This window comes from Orycteropus afer, unplaced genomic scaffold (assembly GCF_000298275.1).
Source record: "Orycteropus afer afer isolate SDZICR_OR568_19922 unplaced genomic scaffold, OryAfe1.0 scaffold00374, whole genome shotgun sequence".
Lineage (NCBI taxonomy): Eukaryota > Metazoa > Chordata > Mammalia > Tubulidentata > Orycteropodidae > Orycteropus > Orycteropus afer.
This window is the reverse complement of record NW_006921961.1, coordinates 292,971-304,965: the sequence shown is the minus strand read 5'-3', so window position 1 is coordinate 304,965 and position 11,995 is coordinate 292,971.

The window sequence follows — 11,995 nt, the reverse complement described above, 5'->3', positions numbered from 1 at the left end:
CTAGTCTTCACATTTCAGACTACTGTGATTGGTTCAGAGATGGTAGTGTTGATCTTGGCATAAAATCTGGGGCATTTGCCAGATCAATTCAGAAAGAAACAAACAAAAAAGAAAAGAAAATGTTAAACTAGGTTAAGTCAATTGGAAGCACCTAAGCCAGTGGTAATGAGGGCCACCAATGCATGACAAGTGAAGCCAACATCAAGCAAAGGAAAGCTGAGGGAGAGAGGGTGTCCTAGTGATGTCTTTTGAGCCACTGGAGCACATCTGTCTGAAGTGAACTCTACCCCCAGATCTAATAAATCCTACACCTTATTTATTTCCTCAAGTCAGTTTCAGTTGTATTCTGGCATTTGCCACAAGGAGCCCTGATTCATTACTACGCTGAGTCTATCCATCCCAAGCATCATTGTTAGGCTCCTCCATGGAAATGATGTACTGTGTTCCCACTCCTACCCCCACCCAGGTCCTAGTCTAGTTCCCACTGCACCCATGGGGATCCCATGTCATGGTCTTGTGCTATAACTTGCTTTAGACCCAGCAACCCCACATCTAGAACCTTTAACCACCTCTACTGACTAACCACTATGTTACAATCTATCTTTAAACAAAAAGCATAAAAATAGAGCTAAAACAGATCTCTATTGCTGCCTTTAAATTAAATTTTTTTTTTTCTCTCCCCTTAAAAGCAGCTCATCTATCTTTAAAGCTTCCTACCTTTCTGACCATTAAAACTGATGGTAATGTGTGGAATCAGATGAAAAGAAAAGTCATCCTAAAATTTCAAACTTGGAAATGTGTAGAGCTTAAGTTCTTTCATACCTGACTCCTCATCCTCCGTCACCACCACTATCCAATATATAATGCAATATACAGGTCTTCCCTTCACCTAGCCTCCTCTTGAACTATTTCTGTAAGGAGAACTCAGTGCTTCACAAGCTGGTCAATTCTACTTTGGAACTGGGCTACCTTTGGAAAGTGATTCCATAATTTGAGTCAAAATAGTTCTTCCAACTGACAAGACTCCAAGTCCTAAACACAGGCTTCTGAACCACTCAAATACTCTTTTCTAAGATCTTTGTGTGGCCTTTCACTGCTAATCATATAACACTGTCCTAGCCTCTCACCATCCTAGTTACCTCCTTTCTATGGATATGCTCAAGTTTGGAAATAGTCCTCCTAAAGTTCAAAGCTAAACCCAAAGGCAGAATCCAAGAAACTTACGCTTGTAGACCCCTTCCAACACCACAGGAAGGCCCTAAAAATGGGTTCACATGGTCTTAAGTTTTTGTAAAAGTGTCAAAAGTAAGGTATCTTAACTCTCAAGAGACTAATGTCTCTTTTCAATCTTAACTTCTCCTCTGTCATAATTTCCCCATGCATCTGGAGACACTGGAGTAGCTGCAGGCATTTTGAGAATCTGGCTATGAGGAAGTTGAGTTGGAGATACAATCAGTTTGGTTAAATGGGATACATTTATGTGATCCATAGTCATTTCAGCCTATTGTAACAGTGACATCTATCTTCACTGCTCAAGGGCCTAGGTCAACTAGATCACTCAGTTGTGACATGAAGCTAGAGGGCCAGAAATCACCTCACCAAATGATAAGAACCCATCAACATAGTTGAGAATCCAGCATGGAATGATAGATGGGCAATGCAGTAGACAGTCTTTGAACTATATGCATCCAGAAACTAGAACTTGGACAATGCGCCCAAAACTCATTTGTTGTACATAGAAGAAATTTGGTAGATTTTCCCAAATTCTATAACAATCCTAAAACAGTACACGCATACCTCAGAGGTATTGCAGGTTAGGCTCCAGACTACCTCAATAAAGTGAGTCACACTTTCATATAAAAGTTCATATGAAAGTTATAGTTACACTGTATTGTAGCCTATGAAGTATGCAACAGCATTATGAAAGTATTTGAAATACTATGAGAATCACCAAATTGTGACACAAAGACTTTGCTGTTGGAAAAATGGTGCCAATAGACTTGCTCCATGCAGGGTTGCTACAAACCTTCAATTCGTTAAAAAAAAAAAAAAAAAAAAGTAGTATCTGCAACACAAAATAAAGCAAAGTGCAATAAAACAAGGTATGCATGTGTGTGTCTTTCCCAGTAATGAGTTGTGGACTGGAAAGAAACTCATCTCTACTATCAGTAATAAAAATAAAATTTTGATCAACTATGCTAGGGAAAATATTGAGATATCTCTATTACCTTTTAAAAATACGATAAAATCATTTTCATATAAAGAAGAAATCAAAGAGTATGCAGTCAAAATATGTAGGGAAAAAGTATTATACAGATGTATCAGGCAGGAATTCTTTTAAAATCATATTATTATTCTGGATTTGGTGATGTCTACTATTTGCCAGCTCTTTAAAACATATAATTTATTGTAATTTTTTTATTCCAAATAAATATTATTTTTTGTACTTCCTTTTGTACTTGTTGCCATGTGTATTCTTTTCTTAAAGAGAGCTCTCAATTGTATATGCTTTAGACTCCATAGAACCTGGATCTGCACACCCACTGAATGTGATAATATGCCTTTGGCCTAATCAGTGCAGAATTCAGAAAGTGGGAGGTTCCAGTTGCAGAAATGACTACCCCCACTCCTCCCTTATGATCATGGTTAGGTTCCAAAAACCAAGTCAGCATGCAAAAAATAGAAGATGACCACATCAGATTACAAAATGGAGGATGGATACATTATTACATAACTGCCAAAGCACTGAAAGTCATGGCCCAAATAAGTTGACACATAACCTTAACCACCACAACCAGCATTACTCTCACCTCCCACCTAAGCATGTTACCACCAACATACATTGTTAATGTGCAAAATAATTGGGTAGTAGATTTCTTTCTATTGTCATAAATGTGAAATGTCAGATAATGAGATAGTCGATAAGTGAGCAATAGGTGTAATTAAGCACAATATTGCCTCAAGATGTCCATTCTTGTAGTATTTCATCTATCAATCATCACATAGGAATAAATGAACTGTTAAAACTAGAAAATATGGCACATGACTGAGGATATATATATTTGAATGCCAAAATATAGTGTTAAATGTATTACAACTTTTCTGCCTTTTTAAGCGAAGTCTCTGGCGGTGTAGTGGTTAAAGCATTCAGCTGCTAACCAGAAGATTAGCAGTTTGAACCCAACAGCTGCTCTGTGGGGAAGAGATAAGGCAGTCTGCTTCCATAAAGATTTATAACCTCAGAAATCCTATGGAGCAGCTCTACTCTGCCCTAAAGGGTCACTGTCAGTCAGAATTGACTCTCTGACATGGGTTTGTTTTGTTTTTCTGGAAGGGTATACCAAACGTAACTGACCCACTATTTTCATAATACACATCATTTATTTACTAGATATTTGGGTTCTCTAGTGCTGCTCTAACAGACATACCACAAAGGATGGCTTTAATAAATAGGAATTTATTCTCTTACAGTTTAAGAGGCTAGAAGCCTGAGTTCAGAGTGACAGCTCTAGGGGTTGGGTGGAAGGCCCTCGACCTTGGGCTTCAGCTCTGCCTCTTATTCCCAGCCCACTGAAGCTAGAGGCTTCTCTTAACTCAGGCAGCTGCTGGCTGCTAAAGTTGACAAACCCAAGGTCAACAAATACAATGGCACAGTCTAAACATTACCAAACAACATGGCAGAGCACTAGCTCAAGTCCAGAGACAGTCCCAAGCTCAGCAGGGAACATGGCAGGCTGCTGAAAGAAGACTTGGCTACATGCAGGGTCTGAGCATTCCAAAAAGCTCAGACCTTTCTCAATGCTTCTTCTTACATACTGGAAGCAGATCACATCCCTAAAGCAGCTATTCTCAGCTACTCCAGTAGATTTTACCATAGAGTTGATTACTAGTCTCATCATATCATAGTCTATATCCAGCTTCCCAGCCACTCAAAACCAGGCCCAACCAAGCTGACACACAACTTAACTACCACACTAGGCTATGATTCAGTGATGCTGTTAAGACCTATGTAGGTATTCACACCATACACAAAAACTAACTTCAGATGGATCAAACACTTAAATGTGAAACCTAAAACTATAAAGTTCCCCAAGGAAAAAATAGGGACAAATTGAGAGGCCCTAATATATATGGCATAAATAGACTATCAGGCATAACCAAAATGCACAAACAGCAGAAGATAAACTAGATGAATGGGACCTTCTAAAAATTAAATTTTTATGTGCTTCAAAAGACTTCTCCAAAAGAGTAAAAAGAGAACCTACAGATTGGAAAAAATATTTGGCAATGACATATCTGACAAAAGATTTATCTCTAAAATTTACAGAAAACTCCAACACCTCAACCACAAAAAGATTAACGATCCAATTTTTAAATGGGCAGAAGACATGAATAGACACTTCACCAGAGGATGAATATTCAGGCGGCCAAAAAACACATGAAGAAATGTTCACGATCATTAGCCATTAGAGAGATGCAAATCAAAACAACAGTGAGATACCATCTTGCCCCAGCACTAATGGCAAAGTTCAACAAGACAGAAAATAACAAATGCTGACAAGGATGTAGAGAGTTTAGGACTTTCATACACTGTTGGTGGAACTGTAAAATGATACAAGCACTGTGGAAAGCAGTATGGCGATTCCTTAAAAAGTTGGAATTAGAAACACCATTTGAACCAGCAATTCCATTACTAGGTATACACCCTAAAGAAGTGAGAGCCAAGACAAGAACAGATATTTGCACACTCATGTTCATTGCAGCACTATTTACAATAGCAAAAAGATGGAAACAACCTACATGCACATCAACAGAATGGATAAGCAAACTCTGGTACATGCACACAATGGACGACTATGCAACACTAAAAAATAATGTAGAATCTACAAAACACTGCATAACATGGTTGAACTTGAAGGACATTATGCTGAGTGACATAAGTCAATCACAGAAGGATAAATATTGTTATTAGCTCATTATTGTAAAAAGTCAAGGAAAGGTTTATATATGGAAGGAAATTTTCTTTGTCGGTTACCAGAGGTGGGAAAGGAAGGAAGGGAACACTGCAAAAATAAAAAGAGCTATGTAAGTGTAAGTGTTCTTGACCTTGCATTCAGTGGCCACAGACTACTATGGGTTTTTGTTGATGATGTCGCAGTGGTTTTGATGGTCTTTTAGAGTAAATTTTTCTTTAGAACACCACATCTTTCTTAGCTATCACCCATCACTTTTTCTTTTCTTGATAATCTTTCTTATCTCATTCTAAATTCCTGCTTTGGTCTGCTATGGAATTGGTAGAATACATGAATATTCTTATTAGAACTTTTTCTAAAATGATTTTAGGGAAAAAGGAGGTTGAGTGAATAGCCACACGAATTTTGATTGCTCAGAATTCATTCCTGTTTTCTTTCCGTTTCTCACCCATTACCAACAGAAAGAATCTCTATATTTTCCTTTCCATATGTTCTTTAGGCAAATATTTAATAACCACTTACCATAAACCAGGCAGTCTTCTAAGTATTAAAGATACAAAAGTAAACAGAATAGAAAAAATCCATGCTGTTGTGAAGCTTATATTCTAGTAGTGTGGGGAAAACCAAAAAAAAAAAAAAAAGAAACACCTCACTGCCATCAAGTCAATTCCAATACAGAACAACCCCTATTGGGTTTTCAAGGCAGTAAATCTTTATAGAAGCAGATTGCTCCATCTTCTTTCCACAGAGCGGCTGGTAGGTTTGAACTGCCAGCCTTCTGGTTAGCAGCCAAATGCCTTAGGCACTGTTCCACCAGAGTATGTTAGTGGGGTGGGAAAGGAAGCGAAAAATAATAAGCAAAATGTAGCAAAGAGGCTTAGTGCTCAGAATAACCATATGTTCCTTTCCATTTGCCAGTTTCTTTTGCATTTAGGCTTGCTACTTCTAGCAAGTCTAATACAAGCAGAAGCAACCGTATATGACTTCTGACTGAAGAGGTTAAAAATTCAGCGGATTTCTCTCATTCTCTTCACTTCACTGGAGACTACAGAGGCCATGTGTTGAAATTATGTCACTTCAAGATGGAAGGAGACTGAATCCTTGAGTCCTCACTTGGAGGAAAGGTGTTGGGCTGATATGAAACTATGACATGAACAAGAAATAAACTGTTAATTTAGATTTGAGGGTTATTTGTTACAGCGGCTAGTATTAACAATCGTAATCCACCAGCCACTCCTTGGAAGGAAGATTGGGCAATGTATTTCCATAGAGATACTGCCTCGGAAACCTAAGGACGGTTTGCTATGAGTCAGATCTGACTCGACCAGCAGTGAGTAACCAGAATGGAAATTGGTACCTAGAAGAAAGGTTCTCCTATAATAAAAACCTAAGATATGTGGTATTTGCTTAGGAGTTCAACAGCAGGGAGCAAGGAAACTAATATTGGGAGCTAGAAAGAGTAATGATGATATACAGTGGGAAAATAGTTAGTAAAATGTTGCTTTGATAACTTATAGCTCACCTTATTCTCAGTCAGCAGCTCCAAGGCCAGTGATTGAAAGAAATCAGTTAGTCAGTGATGTTTACTATTGGTTGCATAAGACAAGATATCACAAAAAGAAAGAGATGAACTCAGGAAAGAGTGGACAGTTTTCAAAACAAATGAGTACAGAAAGCCTAGAAATTTGGGACTTTGCAGAAGCGGTAAGCGTGATTGCTTTTAGATCCCAAACAGTAAAAGATGGGATTTTTAAACTATTTCAGGGACAAGAGATCTAGAAAGACTCAGTCAGGGAAAAGATCAGATATAAGGGTATGATCTAACAGTTTCAGTCGGGAGTTTAAGATTAATGTGTCAAACCAAAAAAATCAAACTCAATGCCTTGGAGTCCAACCTGACGCATAGCGACCCCTCCTTGGGTTTCTGAGGTGGTATCACTACGGAAGTAGATTGCCCAACCTTCCTTCCAAGGAGTGGCTGGTGGGTTTGAACTGCCAGGCTTCTGGTTAGTAGTCAAACCAGAATGCATGTGGGAGGGGACCTTTGGGTGTAGTTACTGACACACGAAACTGACTAGAACAGATCAGAAGCCTATTTAGCAGTGTTTTAGTGTCCTAATGTACCAAAACACGAGTGGGTGGCTTTAAAGAAGAGAAGCGTATTTTCTTACAGTTCAGGACTAAAATCGAAATTCCGGCATCAGTTCTAAGGAAAGATCCTTGCCTCTCTCCGTTTATTGCCTCGGTGCTCCCTGGCTCCTGGTAGCGCTGCACGTGGCCTCTATCGTCTGCCTTTTGTGCTTCCTTGGTGTCTCGCGTGCTCCTTTCATTGTAAGTCAGAAGTCGCTAGGTTTAGGAACACCCTGCACCCACACGGCCTCATTGAAATAACAAAAAGCCTTATTCCCAAACAATTACATCCACAGGTATAGGGATTAGTACTCTAACGCATGTTTTGGGGGGACACAATTCAATCTATAACAAGGGGTTTTAGAGGAAATTGTATTACTAAAGGAATCGTGATCCCAGCCTGAAAGACCCTTTGTCAGTTCAAGACTTACAACAATTTTCCATGTGCAGGAAGCAGGCTTTGAATGTTGTACAACCCGCAAGGAGATTCCTCATCTTGTTTATTTCACATGTGTCCAAGGAGGATAATGGGGAGGAAAGAACCTCCAAGAGGGTGAAGGGGTAACGATGGACAAGGGTGCTTCTCCCTGAAGTCAGAACCAGAGCTTAATCATAGAACTTTCCTGACTTCCAGGCAGGTATGCATCAGGGTGCCCACCCATAGGGTGTTTCAGAATTACTCTGGATGAGAGGCTGCTGTGTGCCTCCTCTCCCAGCATTTTTTTTTTTTTTTTCTTTCCCCAAATGGGAGTATCTATTGTGGGCATTTGTTATAGATTTAATTTTGTGCCCCACCCAAATATGTATTATAAATCCTAATCCCTATACCTGTGGATAAGGAGCCATGATGGTGCAGTGGTTAAAGTGCTCGGCTGCAAACTGAAAAGTCAGCAGTTCGAACTCAACAGCCACTCCATGAGAGAAAGCTGTGGCAGTTTACTGTAAAGATTTACGGGCTTGGAATCCTACAGACCATTTCTATTCTGCCCTATAGGATCACTATGAGTCAGAATTGATTCAATGGCAATGGATTTAATTACACTGTGGGTCACTGGGTGGCACAAATGGTTAAGTGCTCAAGTACTAGCCAAGAATTGGTAGTTCAAACCTAACCAGAGGCTTCTCAAAAGACCAGCCCGTTAAGTTTCCCAAAAGCCCTAGCCTTGAAAACCCTATGGCACAGTAATTCCCTGCACACGTGGGGTGACCATGAATCCCAATCAACTCGACAGCCCCCAACGACAACAACAACTTCACTGTACTCATGAATTTGCTTTAAAGCAGCAGCCCTCAGATTGGTGCCAGAGCAGACTGTGAGGCAATCTTCTCACTAAGCTTTAAGTATAAATTGAAGCAAGAGACCCTGCCCTGACATATCTACTTCCTCTGGGTCAAAACCTGGAAAGGGTATATATTTTGAGGGACATATCTGTCACACTGCAGATCTGTTTGCCTTCTTCTCCCTTAACCCACTGGAACTGCAGGAGATGTCTTTCCTTTTGCTTCCCCTTCCTGTCTGCCTGGAACTTCCCTTGGCTAAGAATGCTGCCTTTGGGCTCTCCAGTTCTTTCACAGTATGAGAAAGTTGCTAAGACTTAATGGAGGCCTGGATAGAGGAAAGGAGTCTGCTTACCAATAAAACCAAACCAAACCCACTGCTGTAGAGTCATATCTGACTCATAGCGACCCCTCTTTAGGTTTCTGAGGCGGTATCACTATGGAAGTAGATTGCCCAACGTTCTTTCTGAGGAGTGGCTGGTGGGTTTGAACCACCAGGCTTCTGGTTAACAGTCAAATGCCTTAGGCACTATGCTACCAGAGTTCCTATAAGGGAAACTAAATCAGGTGGCATTTTTAAAAGATCGCACTTGCATTACCAGCAAAGAAGGTTGTACTTTTCAAGTAACTTTAACATATAACTTCTCATTTGAGCCATAGAACAATCCATTAGTTCGACTCTTATGCAAACTTAATAGGCGAGGAAATTGAAGCACAGGAAAGCTAGGTCATTTCCCAAGACTAGCACCAAGTCACTGACTCCTAGTCCAGTGCTATTCCCACCATAGTGTACTGTCTCTTTGGTTAAAATATGATAACTTTTAAATGACTTTGTAAAATGTTATTTCCTTAAGATGCCTAGAATTAATTCCACTCTTACTCAAGTGACTGGGAGCTTTGGTGGCATAGTGCCTCAGGCATTTCACTGCTAACCAGAAGACTGGCGGTTCAAACCCACCAGCCACTCCTCAGAAGGAAGGTTGGGTAATCTTCTTCTGTAGTGATACTGCTTCCAAAACCCAAGGAAGGTGTTCTGGTTACCTCGTGCCACTCTGACAAGAATATACCACAAATGGGATGGCCTTAACAAATAGGAGTTTATTCTTACAATTTGGAGGCTTTAAGGCCAAGTTCAAAGTGCCAGGCTTTAGGGGCTGGGTGAAAGCCCCTCAACCTTGGGGTCCAACTCTGCCTCCTGCTCCCCACCCACTGGATCTAGAGGCATTTCTTCACTCAGACAGCTGCTGGCTGCTGAGGCTGAGAAGCCCCAAGGTTGACAAGTAAAAAGGCACAGTCCCGATATTACTGAACCACACTGCAGGCCATTTACTTAAGTCTATTGTAAGTCCCAAGGTCAGCAGAGCATAGCAGGCTGTTGAGCAACGACACAGCTACACGCAGGGTCCAAGCGTGCCATAGGCCAGAGACCATTCTCAAAGCTTCTCCTTATATACAGGAAGCAGACCACATTCCCAAAGGCAGCTAATCAGCTGCTTGTGGTAGATCCCACCATGGAGTTGATTGCCAATCTCATCATGAGGAATAACTACCACCAGCTGCCCAGCCATACAACCAGGCCCAGCCAAGTTGACACACAAACATAACTACTACAGAGGGGTTGCTATGAGTCGGGTCCAATTTGACGGCAGTGAGTTTGATTTTTTTTGGATTCAAGTCATTCACCCAGACCCCTTCTGCATTTGTTTTAGTGAGCTTCTTCTACATGCCTCTTACTTTTTTTATTGTTTTCACCTTTTCAGCATCTTTCTTAATTCTACCATGCCACAGCATTTTCGGTGATACTCATATGCAAAGATCCTCAAATCTGTTTGTTGAATGAATATGTATCTTTGCAATTTCTTAGGAAGAGAAGTCAAAATAAACTTAAAGTCAGAAAGAGACTCTCCACAGAGGATAATATTTTGGTTATGTGTCTAAGAAACGCTATGACTGTTTTAATAATCCAGTTTGCATATATTTGTTGATGAATAAATATGTGAAATAATTCTTCCATTTCTACTTTGGAAGCACTTGTTTCAAAATTCCAACCCAAGACCTTATGCTGCTTGGGAAGAAGACTATGGGTGATGCTATAACTTTTGGCTAAAGAAAAGACACCTTTCCCAGAAGCTGTATCATTACTGAAACCTGTGCCAAGGAGTTTATGTTGTGATTTAGTTCTTGGTCACAGAGAGGTGACAGGATGCAGCTATTAATCTAAGACTTAAAGTGAGATAGAAAGAACAGAAAATACATTTTAATTTTAAGTAAAATTAAAAGCAAGGGTAGGGTCCTAGAAAATTATATAAAATATAAAAAGTTTAATTTTGATGCCTTTTTAAGTATTATACTTTCCCATGTCCTATAGCCATGTAACGCCACATAAAATTGATCCTTTTTTATTGGTCTTTTCTGTATGCCAAGCCACTCTCTACAGAGATCATATTCTAGCCTTCTCTGCCCTGCTTTAAGCATGTTCTAGGAGGCTTTGGTACAGTAATTACTTAATATGGCTCTTCTAGCCATGGTCTTTGTGACTCCCACCAGTTGACTAGGGAGGACTATGCAAATGTGAGGTGCTTGTGCCCCACTAAAAAGATTGGTTGTTACTGTTGTTAGCTGCCATCGAGTCAACTCTAACTCACAGCAACCCTATGACAACAGAATGAAACACTGCCCAGTCCTGCATCACCTTCACAAACCTTGCTATGCTTGAGCCCATTGTTGCAGCCACGGTGCCAATCCATCTCCTTGAGGGTCTTCTGCTTTTTCTCTGACCCTGGGTTTTACCAAGCATGGTATCTTCTCAGGGATTGGTCCCTTCTGACAATATGACCAAAGTAGGTAAGACAAAGTCTAGCCATTCTCACTTCTAATGAGTATTCCTATTGCACTTCTTCCAGGACAGATTTATTTATTCTTATGACAGTCCATAGGAGCTCTGGTGGCATAGTGCCTAAGGCATTTGACTGCTAACCAGAAGGCTGGCAGTTCAAACCCACCAGCCACTCCTCGGCAGAAAGATTGGGCAATCTACTTCCATAGTGATACCACCTCAAAACCCAAGGAGGGGTTGCTACGAGTCAGATGCAACTCAATAGCAGTGAGATTTTTGGGTTTTGGATGGCAATCCATAGCATTTTTGGTATTCTTTGCCAACACCCACAAAGGGATTGGGTAGCTTGTTAATAATATAAATAAGGTCCATGGCACCCTTGTAGGGATGGAACCATGCCAATAATGTATATGGAACCCTAACATGGGGATTGGTCAGTTTTGCCATTCCACTAGCTTAAAATGAGCCATCCCAAAAGTGGAAAAGGAGGATCTCACTATCATCAAGATTTCACTCCCACCAAGCAGAACACATCCTTGGACCTGACATCCCTGCACTGAGACAACAGAGAGACAGTGCCAACCGAATGAGCAGAACCAACAGAATGAAGAGACCAGCATGAGGCAAAGTGGCGGGTTCCCAGGCCACAGAGCAAGAAAGCTGAGTGTCTTTGGGCAGGAGGCTTGCTGGCAGAGTGGGGTGCTTCTTTCGACACCTATTGGCAGAGCTAAAAGAGCATAACACTAACTGGGGCAGAACAGAGGCCAGCCCAAGGGCT